The following is a 16,396-nucleotide window of genomic DNA, read 5'->3' as shown; positions in this document are numbered from 1 at the left end:
AACAGTGCTTTATCTATGCTATCTCAAAACAAAATATACATAATTAATCTTACGATTTCTTGGTGTGGGTGCGTAGGTTCCGTAGGTCATGCATCAATGCCTAAATGTCCCGAAATTTCTTCAAAATGTTCGGGTTCAGGTAATTTCGTTAGGTTCCTTTCTAGAAATTCAATCTGGGTCTCGTGTCGAGTTGTACGTGTAGCAAGTAGTAATACAATATGTCTTGAGGTGACTCCCAAGTCTTTGGGTATGACTGAGCATCAGTAGGAGACACTCTGACCTTGTGAAAGGAGATGCCTTCCCGACTTCTCCAATGCCTAAGAGTGTTATGGACCTAAGTCCAGAAGTGTCGTTAGATCTTCTAGTAGTGGTGAAGGATGAAAGAGATAAGTGACGGTCATGAAAGCGTACGGGATACGGGTCAACTTGCGGAAACTGAACAACCTTCTAATGTTCATACGTTGTACATGGCTAATTAGGGTGAGCTCGGGGGGAGGGGCGAGGTGCGGTTACTCCGACAAGTCCTCACATATCTCCTCCTCCGAGGATCAACTTTAGTGGGCGTTTAATTCGAGGGGTACTCATCCTAGATTGCGTGAAGTAATGTTTCGATCTCTAGAATGGTGGAACGGTAGTAACAGGTGGATTACATTACTAGTTCTTAGGGTTAGACGAGTGGGAAAATCGTTCAGAAATCATCTGAACTAGGAAAGATAAATTTTCCAAGTCGGTATAGCAAATAGCAGACATGCAGCAAGAAACAGCATCAACAATAACCTAGGTAGTCTATTGCAGTATACAAAACTGTAGTAGATAGTAGTGTCATGCAGTAGTATCAGGTAACTAGTAGCATGCAGTAGTAATAAGCAGTATCATGCAGTAATATCTAACAGTAGCATGCAGCAGTTTCACAGAAACAAGTAACGAGCAAGTTCTAGATTAGTCATATTGGTGAATCCTACTCGACTCGGTCAAGACCAACCAATGCTCTGATAACAAATGTGATGCCCGTACAAAATCAATATCTACGGATCATCAATAACAGGTCCATTACACGGTATAATACTACATGCTGTTTAAAAACAAGTTTTGCATTCATGAAAAGATAACGTCTTTACCAACGTCAAATGTTTTACAAAAGATGACGTATTTACCAACGTCAAATGTTTTACAAGGATAACGTGCTTTTATGAATAGAAAGCATTAAGCATTAACATAAGTTGTGAATGCAAAGTAAAAGTTCCATGATTGAGACATCTTTAAACAATGCAGCGAAAGTCTAACACAGCGAGTCTGTAACAGCAAGTCTATAGCACCAAGACTAATATAGCAAGTCTAACAGTGGAAGAAACAACGTCTAAGTACCTGAGAAATACATGCTTTAAAATGACAACACGAATGTTGGTGAGCTATAGTTTTATTGTAAACAGCAATGTAATGTAGACCACGAGATTTCGTATTCAAAACAGTATCTCAAATCCGTATGATAAAGTATATGCTTATCCGTGGGCACCCGATAACTAACTTAAAAAGTAATATATCACCCCCTAAAAGTACACTTGGAGAGTGCGTATGTTTACGAAGTATTAAACACCCGTTGACTGCTAGCGCGACTAGCCCGAGTGGGGATGTCAAACCCTATGGATCCATATCTAAGATTTGCGTCTACCGATTCATAAACCAATAGTTAAACGTTACCGAGCTAAGGGGAATATTTGTGCCGTTATGTCACCCATACATATATAAAGTTTAAGTACTCGTGTCTAGTATGTAAAACATAAAAAGCGCATGTATTCTCAGTCCCAAAAATAGTTAAAGTAAAAAGGGAGCTATAACTCACAGTGAACAATGCGGTAAAAGTCGATACAAAATGTAAGCAAGTAGTAAGTTGGTCCAAACAAGTAAGTTGGTCGATCCAAAAGGTCCTCAACCTAAGTCAAAAGGTCCTAACTCGATGTCGTTTGACCGTGGCGAGGTTCAAGCACGAGTAGGTCAGAAATTTCAGCACGTCGTTACGAAGGCGTAGTGATTTTCGGAAGGCTATAAATCCTAAACCGTATATCGGATTTAGGTGAGTCTTAAACGAAAAGTCATCTACTCAAACCGAACTATCTGAAAATCAACTTTCCAGAAGTCTCGAGAGTCTGATCAGAACCCGAAACACAGAAACAAGTGCTCCGGTGGGTTTCTTGGTGCTTGATGCTTATCACGGTTCTCATCCTTGATGCGTATAAGCCTCAAGTGTATAACTCTTTGACGTTTTAGCATCATTATGACCAAGTTTTAACCATCAACACATAAATAAAATTAAAAGCTAACTTTCTACAAGTTTTGAACATCAAGGTTGTCTCTTTATTGTATAATCACAATAAAGCTTCAACTTTTGTCCTTTTGATACAAGGTTATGCATCTTCATCATATGAAATGATGAAGGCTTGATTTTTATCACCATAAAAATCATAAAAAGGTTTCAAGTAAGTGAGATCTACAATAATAACTTAGATCTCAAGTGTTAAGAAACCCTAAGCTAAAAAGCTTGGATCTTTACATGATTAATGAGACCATAAGCTAGAAAGCTAAGATCTAGTAAAAGTAATGAGATCATAAACTTAAAAAGCTTAGATCTAAACAAAATAATGAAACTTTAAGCTAGAAAGCTTGGATCTTTAATGTTCTTGAAGATCCTTATAGCAAAAAGCTAGATCTACAAGTTACATGAAGATCATAAACACAAGTTTTGATCTTTTAACAAAAATAAAGTGATCTTAAGCTATAAAGCTTAGATCCAACAAAGTAATGAAGATCCAAAGCTAGAAAGCTTGAATCTTTTATGTTCTTGAAGGATTCAAATCAAAGTTTGAATCTACAAGATATAACAAGATCAAAAAGCTAAAAAGTTTGATCTCATGATGATGATGATGATGATGATGTCGAAATTAAAGAAGAAAAAGAAGAAGAAATAAAATTCAAGAACTTACAATTTTAGTGTGAGAAAGACTAGAGAGAAAATTAGAGAGCAAGTGTGTGTAAAATGAGAATGAAATGAAGTGTGAAATGAAGGAATAAGACTTGTATTTATAGTGGTGGAGGTGGTTGTTGTGTCTCCAAAATCGTAGGTCAAGGGGGAGGGGGACAAGGGGGACAACTTTTTGCTTTTTTCATGGTGGTAGTCTAAAGGTGGTGCTTGTTGTTGGGATCCCATGCAACATGTGTAGTAATGTTTAACAAAAATGCTAGTATGCTGGCTCATCTTAATGGGTTTTTGTCCTACATCTTAATGGATCATAAATCCATTAAAGTTGGGCTAATTCAATGGTCCATTAACTAGAGTAGGGTGGGCCTAAGTCCATTAAGGTAAAAAGTCAATTAAGACTAACTAGTGTGCATTAGTAAATTACTAAGCGTAATTAAGCAACCAATAAGCCAAGTAATTGTCATTAGAAAATAACAATTAGTATTACGTAGTCATAGTATTCCAATTATGACAAAATTTTAACGTGTACAAAGTACATAGCTCGTTTTAAACGTCAAGTGACACTAATGGTCATAAATGCATTCGAGGATCAAGTTAAGTGATTACGCACTTAACAACATGTTGTAAGATACTAACGAAAGTAATTAATCATGAATAAAGATCCCAGAGCATAAACTAGCTCAGTACGCACATATACGCAGATTTGTAAAAGTATAGAGCACAAAAATATAAGTCGAAAAAGTCTGGTCGTTACACAGGCTACCACGGTCAACCTCACACAAACCTTACCTTGCCGCCTCAGTGGTTCCCAACCTTGCCACCTCGGTTGGTGTCCAACTAACAGTGCGCACATAAGATCACAAATAATCAGTCATGCAATCGTCCTAACTAGCATGGCAATATCTAACTACACATGGCAATCATACTGAACATAAACATAATAATAAACAGTCTGAACAAGTAGCGTGTCAGCTACTTAATACTCTATCCGGAGATAGAACCACTTACCGAATACCAGTAACTAGCTCAGATAATCTATCACTGAGCTGCTTCCTTATCCTTATCACCTGAACATAAGGCAAATCAAGTTAGTTTCTGTCCATTAGCACAAGACAGTACAATACAGCAAATCAGTATCAAAAGTGCCACTAAAAGTCTACTTAACAGAATTTACATTCTGATTATCATAAGACACGCGGGTAGCATAACGGCTAGGAAACAGTCAAATTAAACAACAATGTTGTACTGATCTACATCCATACGGTTACAGATGCACCCGTACGGTTACAAGTCCATCCGTACGGTTACATCGTGTATCCGTACGATTGCATGCTCACTGCCCGATTGCACCAACACCACTGCATCAGTATGGTTGCACATACACCCATACGGTTGCATATCGTATCCGTACGTGATGTGCGAAAAGTGGTATATGAATTATCGTATGGAAAATACCGGTTTTAGAGATTGCTACACACTAACGGGCAGTGTACCCGATCGTGTAGTAGTATAGTAACTGGTTTAGTTCCGTGTATCGTTCCAAGGACAGTTATATCAGTCAAACTAAAATTAGAAACTATATTATGATTAACTAAGTGAATGAAAGTTAAAAGTACAAGTTTTATGTTTTGGTGGCTATTTAACGATTTAGCCAAATCAAAGAAGGTTAAATGTAAAAACAATATTTTTGTCTTTTAAGTTTATGAAATGATAATAAGTGCAAATAAAGCAAGTAAGATAGTTTTGAATTAAATCAAAGAGATGAAATGTTTATCTAGATATTTTACCCTCGGTATTGGATGTATTTTTAGATATTAAGTCCTGATTGAATAATTATGTGTGTAGTTATCTAATAGGTTCACTAAGAGTTCTCTCGGATAAACACGCAAATACAATAACAAGATCAAGGGTTCCCTTTTCACTATGGTTCTTGTATTTGTAATCAAATAACTATAAGCATGCTAATCACCTAAATCGACTCGCCAAGAGTTCTCTTTAGCAAGTACTCAAACTAGAATTACTAAGCGAGGGTTCCCTATAACTTAGACCTTTTAGTTTGTGACTAGTTGATCAACAAAATCAAAGACTTGAATAACAATTGTCTTTGCGTTCGCTCTACACAATTCATTCCTATTTTGTTTAACCGTTTTAATCTAGTTTACCCCCTTGGTCCGGTTTAGCAAACAATCAATCTAAGACAAGTTGATTGTAAATCAATATGATACATCAACAAGAGTTCTCTTTATCAACAACATATCAATTAACTAGATACAAATGATTTTAACAACAATAAGCATGGTTCTTAATTCAAGCTTCAATCTATCACGCATAATACATTCAATCAATAAGATTACATCCAATACCTTGGTTATTAATCTAGACAAACATTATAGAAACTAGCCAACAATCATGGTAACAGACAACAATACAATCAAATTATTAACTGAAATCATTGCTGAGAACAAGTAAATAACCTACAAGAACAAGAGTTCTTGGATGAAAAAGGTTTTGATGGATGATGCCTTGATGTTGAGCCTCTTCAAAGAGGTTGGAGTTCTCCAATTTGCTCCTGAAAATCACCTCTAAACTCTCTGGTTCGTATTCTGATGCAACAGTCCCTCAAAAACTGAAGTTTTAAAGTGGAGAGAGTAGGTAAAAAGCTAAAAAGTCGGCTACACCTACTACGGGACGTCGTCCCAAAGGGAAGGACGGCGTCCCGGTATAAAGGGCTAGACGGCGTCCCAATTGCCGAGACGGCGTCCCGAATTGAAAGACAGGATGTCGTCCCACCTTCCAGGATGGCGTCCTGTTGTGCTAATTTTGACTGTTTCGTTTTCTTTTCAATATTACTTCATTTGGACGAAGCCTAACACCTTGGAAGCTTTGTTTTATCATTTTAGAGTGCTATCTTGACCCTAACTCGTATCGGGATCAACCAATGTCATAAATCATCAAAATTCTTTGTAAATCATTCTTCCGATATAAACTTGCGCATCTTGGTTTATTATTTGTAGAACACCTTCATCATCCTTGATTCTAGAGTGTTTTTAATGATATTGCGATAGATATATATGATGTTATTGAGCAATATCAAAACACCCCACACTTAAACCTTGCTTGTCCTCAAGCAATTCTTTCGTTACAAAGTCGAACAATATCAAACATAATCGCACAATATAGATTACAAACATTACATGAATCACTCGTAACACACAAAACACACACGTTGATATGAAACACAAGTCACACTATATAAAACACACGCTTTAAGTAACACACTCACGCTATATACACAATGGAAACACACGCTTTAAGTATAGCACACTTGAAATCACACGCACGCTATATTCACAATGGAAACACACACACACATTTTTGAGAGATTAGAGCCAAGTATCCGAAAAATTTGATCCTAGGGAAATCAGGACCTTGATGAAAACGTTTTATGGTTTTTGAAAATATCATGCTAGTTTTTTAATACTAGACACGTTTTCCGATTTTGTCGGATTTTCTGAATTTTGAAAAATGAGTGCGGGTTTCCCACTATTGGTCAAGCCAATCCCTCCCACGGTACCTAACATCGCAAGATGTCGGTAGAAAATAATGTGCTTAGGAGGATACACATTACGTCCGGATATCATCGATAATCATGAGGTAATCATCTACTCCGTTAAGTCAATCATAAAGATTGAAGTTCATCAGGCTTAAAAGCTGACATATTACCTTTCCGGAGGTTATCCACTGGGAATCTGATCAATCACTGACAATTTGTGTATCATGGTGCGCTTCCCATTTGGCTAGCAAATCTCCCTCATTGAGATAAGCTTTGACTACCAGTTTCCCTGTTTGATGTTGAGGCCTGGTAGATTTCCAGTCGATTTTAGCAATGACTTTTCAAGATTTTTCGTCACCCTACAACTGGTCTGGACTACAACTTCTGAAATAAATCAGCAAGTGTGTCGTTAGGGAGACTTGACTCCCTTTATGATGGAATGGATACATCCTGTATGGTCATATAAGTGGTCGGACGCAACATTGTCCTTGTTAGGAGAAACAATGAGGATCGTCCTTAGGGTTTTCAATCTGGCGCGAGATCCGGTTTCCGACCACGCTATACAATCACCGCTCTCTCACGGTTTACACTTGTTTTGGTACAAGTGACCTACAAGTTAGCTTACTAAACTAGTAGGATTTTCATTCAAATAATTGAATGATAGTGCAACTTCAAAGACTATTAATAATTTAAAATGTAAACCAATCATTTATTTTCTAGATTTTAAGACCATAATGTGTATAACGTGGTTTTTGGGCTTTTAATCGTTTTTAAGGCTACTTGAAAATTTTAAAATTTTTTTTTTTTTATAATCTTATAATCAATTAAGTTTATAAAATATCTTTTAAAAATTTATATTTATAACGGAAATTCGGTTGTTATACCTGATCTTAATCCGTCGATAAATTTTAAAATCAATTTATAAAATTTAACCTTTTACAAGTTATGTTGCCTTGAACGCCTTAATTTTAGTAAAACGAGTTCCCGATAAATTTCTACTCCCCACCCCACACTTGAGATCATGCAAGGCCCTCATTGCATGAAATCAGAAAAAGGATTAAATTTAGAGGGCAAAGTGATAGGGTGATTTTAGAAATTTTCAATTTTTAACCTGTAAATCGTGGAACATGTAGACGGATGCTGCTGAACTTACTGCCAGCATAAGAGCATCGTCCAGTCCGGGATTATCATCATACACACATCATAATATCAAATGTCGCTGAACTTAATGCCAGTCTTTGAAGTTCAATCATGCTGCACAAATTAACAAACCACACAAATCACAATAAAAATAACGGTGTTTTTACAACCACAACCGTTTATCAAACCACACCATTAGTACATTATTACAAACCGAAATATTGTCTAAAATCACACCACACAAATTAAATTGTCGCAAAACAAAGTACAAAATGATCAAAGGCACGCAGGCCTAGTTATCAAACGGCCAAAAATAATTACCCGAACCATCTCTGTACGGGCGTCCCTGTGGATATTACTGCTCAAATCTGTTCCGAGCATCCTGCAACGCAGCGGTATTATCATAAATTGGGTGAGGCGGAGGTGGGTTTTGAGGATCCGTGTAATATTGGGGTGTCAGACGTGTCGTCCCATAGTACTGCTCGGGGTTGGAATAAAACAACTCTGAGTTATGGTTATTCCAATCAATACCATAACTCATCCATCCCTGATCGTGCACTTGAGCAATCTGTCGTTGCTCCATTCGCTGCTGACTATCCCACATTCGATCGTTGTGCATCCTTTGTTCGTTCGGGCTCAACCTCATGTTATTAACACTACCAACCAAACTGTCCCAACTTGATTGGGACGGATGCCACGGAACCTGTTCACCAACATTAGTCTGTGCCTCCATTTCCGCCTCCTCTTCCTGCCGCTACTCTTGCTGAACACCACTGCCACTTGCGTCACCTGCACCAACTGCCACAAAAGGCACCAAATGCCCATTTCTATCTTTCATAATGATTTCAGCATTAATATAAAAAACCTTTTTTAATGGTTTCATTACGCTCGTGTACTCCTGTAATCTACTGAAATCAATGTTAAAATGTCGGGCAATTTGGGTGATGTAGTGGCCTCCCAGAAGTGGCTTCCGTAGCCGTGTCTCAGTCGCAATGGCAAGGAAATAATTACCGATTAGCCCAGGAATGTCGGTATAGGAACCCCGCTTGATTTGATCCATAATCCACAAATCTAATGTTTTCACCTTCTCATGACCCTCAATCCTCGCATTAAACGTGCATGCGATGAGTCGATGAAGCAGCTTATCATCCCGGGCTGCGATTTCGTTGTACCTGTGCTTGCTTGATCTAAAATGTGCAGGCGCAATATCTGGCTTACAAATTCTGCGCCAATAAGAGGTGTCATCAAAAACATGCCGGCCAACGTAATCAGAAGCCCGCAAATATTCACCTAACTGATTATCGGTGAATTCCCCAAAAATTCCCAGAACTCTACAAAGCTGTAAACTGCTTATACCCCTATCTTGGCCCCCGAGACGAAACCGTAGAAACTCATTCGATAAATAATCGCAGACATTGTTAAACCGCATGGTAGAGTAAAATTCTTTAAGCAGCACCGGATAGATTGGTTCATTGATGCTAAAAACCTGTTCCCAAGCGTGGGTGACTACTCTACCGTAAGGAATGGCGAGTAAATTAGAAACATGTCGGTGCATGCCCGCCTCTTCCAATGGCCCCCAGATAAAATACCAAGTTGCATTAATCGGCCTACGGTTTATTCTCTCAAATGTTTCCGTATAGTCTTCATCGTTCTGAACCTGTGTTAACCAAACTCGAGGATCGTTTAGATCCTCCTCCTCTTCTTCTCCGGAAGACGATGATGAATGATGTTGTTGTTGTGGTGGTGGTGGTTGTCGTGGAGGAGCCAAACCTGCTGTCCTTCCTCTTTTTGCCGGTCCTCCTCTGCTTGGTTGTCCCAAAAAGTTCATGATTTGAAGCTTGAATTTGAAGAAGAAATCGCGAATTTGAGGTAGAGATTAGGGTTTTTGGAGAGTGGTTCGTGTTAGGGCAGAGAAAAATAGAGAAGAGTGTGTTTTGTGGATAAGAAATGGGTTGGATATGGTTTAAAAACGTATTTTTTTTCTGACTCAGGGGGTCTAGACGTCGTCCTGATTTTTGGGATGGCGTCTCGATTCTTTAAGTGGGACGGCGTCTAGGGTTTTGGGACGGCGTCCCGGTATGTTAAGTGGGACGGCGTCTAGGGTTTTGGGACGGCGTCCCGGTATGTTAAGTGGGACGGCGTCTAGGGTTTTGGGATGGCGTCCTGTTTCACTAAAACTCACTGACCTGTTTTTCTGAGTCGTTCGTGTTTAGAGGTCATACGTTAATCATTTTGTACCAAACTAAAATTTATCGCGCACACAATACAAACCTAATTACAACTGTGAACCAGTTTTTTTTTACGAGTCGTTCACCAAACTCGTCCCCATTTAGATTTAGGCATTTTTCTTGAAGTTGAGGCTAACCTCATCCTCAATTTCTAGGGGACCATCAACATAGTGTTTGACCCGGTGGCCATTCACTTTAAAAATATCACCCTTCCCGTTCTCCATTTCGACTGTACCATAAGGGTACACCTTTCTAACAACAAACGGTCCCGTCCATCGGGACTTAAGCTTTCCGGGTGATAACTTGAAACGGGAATTATAAACAAGGACACGATCGCCTTCCATGAATTCCTTTGGACGTTTCAATCTTTTGTCGTGCCATTGTTTGGTTTTTTTCTTGTAAATTAGAGAGTTGTCATAGGCTTCAAGCCTCAACTCGTCTAATTCATTTAGTTGGATCAAACGTAACCGACCCGCTTCTTGGTAATCCAAATTGCATGCCCTTAGCGCCCAATGTGCTTTATGTTCAATCTCCAACGGGAGATGGCATGGTTTTCCGTATACCATACGGAAAGGAGTTGTTCCAATCGGTGTTTTGTAGGCCGTGCGAAAGGCCCACAATGCATCGTTTAACTTGGTTGACCACTCTTTTGGATTGGCACCAACGGTCTTTTCAAGTATGCGTTTTAATGACCGGTTGGTGTTTTCTACTTGCCCACTCGTTTGGGGATGATAAGATGTCGAAATTTTATGAATTACTCCATATCTTTTCAATACCTTTTCCAATTGCTTATTGCAAAAGTGGGTGCCCCGGTCACTTATAAGAGCTTTTGGTGTGCCGAACCTAGAGAAAAGTTCCATCAAAAAGTTTACCACTACTCGGCCATCATTTGTTGGTAGAGGTTTTGCCTCCGCCCATTTAGAAACATAATCTATGGCGACAAGTATGTAGAGGTAAGAATGAGATTTTGGAAAGGGGCCCATAAAGTCAATTCCCCAAACGTCGAATACCTCGCATACTTGGATGCTTTGTTGAGGCATTTCATCCCGTTTAGTTATTTGACCGGCCCGTTGGCACGCGTCACAAGCCTTACAAACAGCGTAGGCATCTTTGAATATTGTAGGCCAATAGAAACCGGCCTCATAAACTTTCTTCCCCGTGATTTGGGGACCAAAGTGCCCACCTGTTGGACCAAGGTGACAGTCAAGCAGAATTTCGGTGCATTCCTTCCCCGAAACACACCGACGGATTATCCCATCGGGACACTGTTTAAAGAGATATGGGTGTTCCCAAAAATAGTATTTTAAGTCACTAAAGAATTTCTTTCTTTTCTGGTGTGACATACCGGTTTCTAGGAATCCACCCGCAAGATAGTTGGCAATGTCTACAAACCATGGATCATCAATTTTCTCAACTCTCATGAGATTTTCATCAGGAAAATTATCTTGGGTAACTGTCTCATGTAGAATCCCAAGATTTGGGTTCTCAAGTCGAGAAAGGTGATCGGCAGCTAGGTTTTCGGCACCCTTTTTATCCTTTATATCGATGTCGAATTCTTGCAAAAGCAAGACCCAACGTATTAAACGGGGTTTAGCATCTTGCTTAGAAAGCAAGTACTTTAAAGCCGAGTGGTCGGTGTAGACAACCGTCTTTGCTAGCACTAAATAGGATCGGAATTTGTCAAACGAAAAGACGATTGCAAGGAGTTCCTTCTCGGTGGTAGTGTAATTAAGTTGGGCTCCTTGCAGTGTCTTACTAGCATAGTAAATGGGCTTGAAATGTTTTTCTATTCTTTGCCCCAAGACGGCACCAATAGCAAAGTCACTGGCGTCACACATAAGTTCGAATGGTATTGACCAATTCGGCGATATGAGAATCGGTGACTGCGTGAGCTTTGCTTTAAGAAGATTAAAGGCGGTAAGACACTCGTCTGTAAAGACAAATGGAGCGTCCTTCTCAAGAAGTTTGTTCATGGGGGTTGCAATTTTGGAAAAATCTTTAATGAACCGCCGGTAAAAACCGGCGTGCCCCAGAAAACTTCTAACACCTTTCACATTCGTTGGTGGTGGTAATTTGGCTATTACTTCCACTTTAGCCCGATCCACCTCAAGACCTGCACAAGAAATTTTATGACCCAATACAATTCCCTCTTTTACCATAAAATGGCATTTTTCCCAGTTTAGTACAAGATTTGATTCTTCACACCTAATCAACATACGCTCAAGATTTTTAAGACATGAGTCAAAAGAATCACCGAAGACTGAGAAGTCATCCATGAATACTTCCATAAAATCTTCAATCATGTCATGAAAAATAGCCACCATACACCTTTGGAAGGTAGCAGGAGCATTGCATAAGCCAAAAGGCATACGCCGATAGGAGAAAGTACCATAAGGACATGTAAAGGTCGTTTTCTCTTGGTCCTCGGGTGCTATAGGGATTTGGAAATATCCCGAGAAACCGTCAAGAAAACAATAAAAATTCTTTCCCGCTAATCTTTCCAACATTTGATCAATGTAAGGAAGGGGAAAATGGTCTTTTCGGGTAGCATCATTTAATTTCCTGTAGTCAATGCATACCCTCCAACCCGTGATAGTCCTGGTAGAAATTAATTGGTCGTCTTCATTTGTGACAACGGTCATGCCACCCTTTTTGGGCACGCATTGGACCGGACTCACCCAAGGACTATCCGAAATTGGATAAATAAGACCCGCATCTAGGAGTTTTACAATCTCCTTCTTAACAACTTCTTGCATATTGGGGTTGAGTCGCCTTTGTCTTTGTACACACGGCTTATAGTTATCTTCCATTAATATCTTATGTGTACAATAAGAGGGACTTATACCCTTGATGTCATGAATTTTCCATGCTAGAGCCGTTTTATGGGCTTTTAACATGGAAACAAGCTTAGATTTCTCACTTACAGAGAGTTCGGATGAAATGATCACCGGGAGAGTAGAACCTTCTTGTAGGTAAGCATATTCCAAGTGACTTGGAAGTGGATTTAGTTCCAAAACGGGAGGTTCTTCAATCGATGTTTTACATCGGTATTCATTCCCTAAATCCAACTTTCTGTACTCTTCATCATTTGGCTCATACCCGTTAGCCATCAAAGTGGTCAACATCTCCACTTCTTCCACCATTGTTTCATCATCACCTTCCGCAAAAATGCATTCTCCTGTACCTTGCAATTCTGGAAATTCCTGCAATAACTCCGAATACGTGTCTACGGTTTGCAAATAATAACATTGATCATCAGTAGACTCGGGGTATTGCAAGGCATGGTCAACGGAAAAGGTAACCTTCATATCCTCAATACTAAGGGTCAATTTCTGCCCATGAACATCTATCATAGCTCTAGCAGTATTGAGGAAAGGTCGACCTAATATAAGAGGCACACGTGTGTCCTCCTCCATGTCTAGAATTACAAAATCATCCGGAAATACTAGGGTACCGACTTTTACTAACATATTCTATAAAATTCCACGAGGGAATTTAACAGAGCGGTCTGCTAGTTGGATTGCCATTCGAGTTGGTTTCAGTTCCCCGGGGTTTAGCTTAACATATAATGAATAAGGCATTAAATTTATGCTAGCCCCTAAATCCGCTAATGCTTTAATGCATTCCAAATCTCCCAGGAGACATGGTATGGTAAAACTTCCAGGATCAGCTAACTTTTTCGGTATTTTGTTCATCAAAATTGCTGAACAATTAGCATTCATGGTGACGGATGAAAGTTCCTCCATTTTCTTCCGATTAGTAAGTAAGTCTTTTAAAAACTTAGCATACTTGGGCATACCTGAGATTACATCAATGAAAGGCATGTTTATGTTAATTTGTTTAAGCATATCTAGGAATTTTGACCTTTCGGCCTCTAGCCTCTCTTGTTGTTGTTTTCTTGGGTATGGGAGCGGTAGTTGATATGGTTTTACTACGGGTTTTTCCCGTTCTTCCTTTTCAACCACTTTTTCCGGCTCCTTAACCGGTTCATCATTTTGGTTCAATGGAACCCTGAAATCAGAATTTTCAGGCATTATTGGAGCATCGTATGCTAGACCACTCCGTGTGGTGATAACATTTGCGTGCTCATTTCGTGGGTTTTTACTGGTATCGCCCGGTAAACTACCTGGTTTCCTCTCGCTCAGTAAATTGGCTAAACCACTCATTTGTTTTTCTAAATTTTGAATTGATGCTTGTTGGTTTCTAAATTGATGTTCGTTTTTCTCGTTGGTTTAGTTTATATTTGTGACAAGCTGAGTTTGTGATGTAATTAACTTTTCCAACATACTCTCTAAATTTGACTTTTTCTCTTCCTGTTGGGGTTTTTGGTAAAAACCCGGAGTTTGTTGTTGGAACCCACTACTTGACCCTTGTTGAAAATTGGAAGTTTGACCTTGAGGGTTGTAGGGGTTGTTAAAGTTCCGGTTAAATTGGGCTCGTCCCTGAAACTGGTTATTATTTCTTTGGCTTATGAAAGCCACTTCTTCTTTTTGAGCCATGGTTAACCCGGCATCACAATCTTTTCCTAAGTGGAGACCTCCACAGTATTCACAACCTACTTTCATACTATGGATTTCCTTGGTGATTTTGTCCATGTTTCGGACAACACCATCTATTTTTACACCTAGGGAGCTTAAGTCATCATAAGCACCGGCGCTTTGGACTTGAGCATTTCGAGTAATTGGGCGTTCTTGATGCCACTCATGAGAATAATCGGCTAGTTTCTCGATTATCTCATAAGCCTCTTGCTCGGTTTTGTCCATAAGAGAACCACCGGCCGCTTGGTCAATTGAAATTTGGGTTGCTACATCACAACCTTTGTAAAAGATTTGGACCTTTTGAAAGGTATCCAAAACATGGTTTGGACAACCTCTTAGCATTTTGGAAAATCGATTCCATGCTTCGTACAGGGTTTCCATCGGCTTTTGACAGAATTGGGTAATTTCGTGTTGGAGTCTCGCGGACTTGGATGCTGGAAAATATTTCTTAAGAAATTTTTCCAACATACCATCCCACGTTTCTATCGTAGCCTCGGCCAATGAATCTAACCAACTTCGTGCTTCCCCTTGGAGTGTCCAAGGGAAAAGTCTTAATAATATGGCCTGGTCAGTTTCTGGTTTAAGTTTAAATAGAAGACATATCTCTTGAAAGAGACGAATATGTTCGTTTGCATCTTCATTCGGACCACCACCAAATTGACACCTGTTATTAATCATTTGAAGAATAGGTCCTTTTATTTCAAAAGTTACCTCACCAGTAGGTGGAGTAATAGCACTACCTTGTCCGGTCCGGGTTGCTTTCATCTTTGCTGCCATTGATTGTCGTGGTACCAACGGTCTTTCTCCTTCCATTTCAAAATTTGGGGGTTGAACGGGTTTACCAAAGTCTGAATATCGAGGCTTGGTCGTACTTGATTCTGAATCAAAGGTTTCTTGCTTTGATGAAGATTCAAAAATTTCAAGTACTTCTTTTGAAATCCTACCAAACTTTCTATCAGGTTCTGTAAACGGTGTAAGTAATGGAGATTCTGAACTTCGGGTATGTGGCATATGCGACCTATAAACTGTCAATCACACAACTAACAAAAATTATTAAACATACCGATTCTATAAGTTTAACAATCAAAGATTATTAAAAATTTAAAATAATTAAGAAACTACTTAATCACAAATCAGTTAATAATTCTATTTTGACACAAAACTGTCCCCGGCAGCGGCGCCAAAAACTTGATGTGCGAAAAGTGGTATATGAATTATCGTATGGAAAATACCGGTTTTAGAGATTGCTACACACTAACGGGCAGTGTACCCGATCGTGTAGTAGTATAGTAACTGGTTTAGTTCCGTGTATCGTTCCAAGGACAGTTATATCAGTCAAACTAAAATTAGAAACTATATTATGATTAACTAAGTGAATGAAAGTTAAAAGTACAAGTTTTATGTTTTGGTGGCTATTTAACGATTTAGCCAAATCAAAGAAGGTTAAATGTAAAAACAATATTTTTGTCTTTTAAGTTTATGAAATGATAATAAGTGCAAATAAAGCAAGTAAGATAGTTTTGAATTAAATCAAAGAGATGAAATGTTTATCTAGATATTTTACCCTCGGTATTGGATGTATTTTTAGATATTAAGTCCTGATTGAATAATTATGTGTGTAGTTATCTAATAGGTTCACTAAGAGTTCTCTCGGATAAACACGCAAATACAATAACAAGATCAAGGGTTCCCTTTTCACTATGGTTCTTGTATTTGTAATCAAATAACTATAAGCATGCTAATCACCTAAATCGACTCGCCAAGAGTTCTCTTTAGCAAGTACTCAAACTAGAATTACTAAGCGAGGGTTCCCTATAACTTAGACCTTTTAGTTTGTGACTAGTTGATCAACAAAATCAAAGACTTGAATAACAATTGTCTTTGCGTTCGCTCTACACAATTCATTCCTATTTTGTTTAACCGTTTTAATCTAGTTTACCCCCTTGGTCCGGTTTAGCAAACA

Source organism: Rutidosis leptorrhynchoides, chromosome 6 (assembly GCF_046630445.1).
Source record: "Rutidosis leptorrhynchoides isolate AG116_Rl617_1_P2 chromosome 6, CSIRO_AGI_Rlap_v1, whole genome shotgun sequence".
NCBI classification, from domain to species: domain Eukaryota; kingdom Viridiplantae; phylum Streptophyta; class Magnoliopsida; order Asterales; family Asteraceae; genus Rutidosis; species Rutidosis leptorrhynchoides.
The sequence above is the reverse complement of the archived record's forward strand: the minus strand, read 5'-3'. Positions refer to the sequence as shown.